The following is a 1,302-nucleotide window of genomic DNA, read 5'->3' on the forward strand; positions in this document are numbered from 1 at the left end:
GGTGAGCCGATCCACTTGGTTTCCTTCCAGACATGGTGAAATATGCCCGAATCCCTGGGAGAACATAGTTTTGATGCGGACTGGTAACTTTGGAAACTTTGGAAAAGTTTTGGGAAGAGGTAACTTTGGAAAAGTTCTGGGAAGAGGAATGGAAAGAGAAAACAGGAGGAAGAAAAATCAGGCTGAACTACGAAACTTGAAGAGGGGGAACAGGATGTACGGGTGGCTTGTGAGGAGCCCCCAAATCCAGAGTTAATAGTACATATTTATAGTATTCTTCTTATACCTATTTTCATCTGATATCCTCTAGTATTTGATCTTCTATTTTACATTGTGTAGTTGTAAGCCACCTTAAAACTTCTTTTTTTGAAACATGACAGCATATAAATAAATGACTAAATAAAGAAGGTAATGTACAGTTGCCACATGGAGTAATCAGCGTTCTGAAGACAGGAGTGATGTGGTCATAGGTAGAGGCGAAAACACTTTTTGCTGAACCGGACTCCGATCAAAACTTGAAATAGCAGGAAAAGAAGATTTCAAATTATAGCGTATCTTCTAAGTGATACATACTTTATCCCTGACCTACCCCACTGATAGCAAAGTAGTTTGCCAGTAGTTGTCCCATCGAAACCAAACTACACCAAACCCAGGCGGAAGGCAAGCATCAGAGAGCCAACTCCTGCCTTCATGAGCAAGACTTCCCCAACCTTGGGACTCCCACAGGGTGAAAGGGTGAGACAAATGTCCTGGGAGAAATGAACGGTGTTCCTCTGTGGGGTAGGGGGATCCCTGAGTACAATGGCTTCGGAAAAGCAACTGCAATGGATACAGGAATGTTAAAAGAGTTGCTCTGGCTGGGACTTTCCTCATTTTCCCTCCATCAAACCCAGGATTATCCCTTTTGATCCCTCAACTCCTCCCCTTCTCTGACAGATTAAACTTGCCCTCCCTCACCAATTTCTCCTTTCCCCAGGGATTCACCCCCGCCCCTCCTCCCCCACCCCCTCACCCCCCCTCCCCCGCGCCCTACGGTCCCAGCCAGCGCCCACGGTCTCTCCCAGAACCAGCCTGCCCTCTCCTTTCCCCTGGGCCCCAGCCCCCTTTTCTCTGCCTCCTCTATCCAGGACGCCCCCCTCTTCCCTCCCCACGGAACCTAGACCCCGGGGACCAAGCCCCGGGTGCGGGGCGGCAGGTGGATGGGCCGCCAGCCCGACGGGCCGGGGGTCGCCCGCGGCGGGGAAGGGGAGTGGGAGCGGGCGGGGAAGGGGAGTGGGAGCGGGTGGGGCCCCTCCCGGCGGG

This window comes from Herpailurus yagouaroundi, unplaced genomic scaffold (assembly GCF_014898765.1).
Source record: "Herpailurus yagouaroundi ecotype Mexico unplaced genomic scaffold, PumYag 198, whole genome shotgun sequence".
Classification (NCBI taxonomy): Eukaryota; Metazoa; Chordata; class Mammalia; order Carnivora; family Felidae; genus Herpailurus; species Herpailurus yagouaroundi.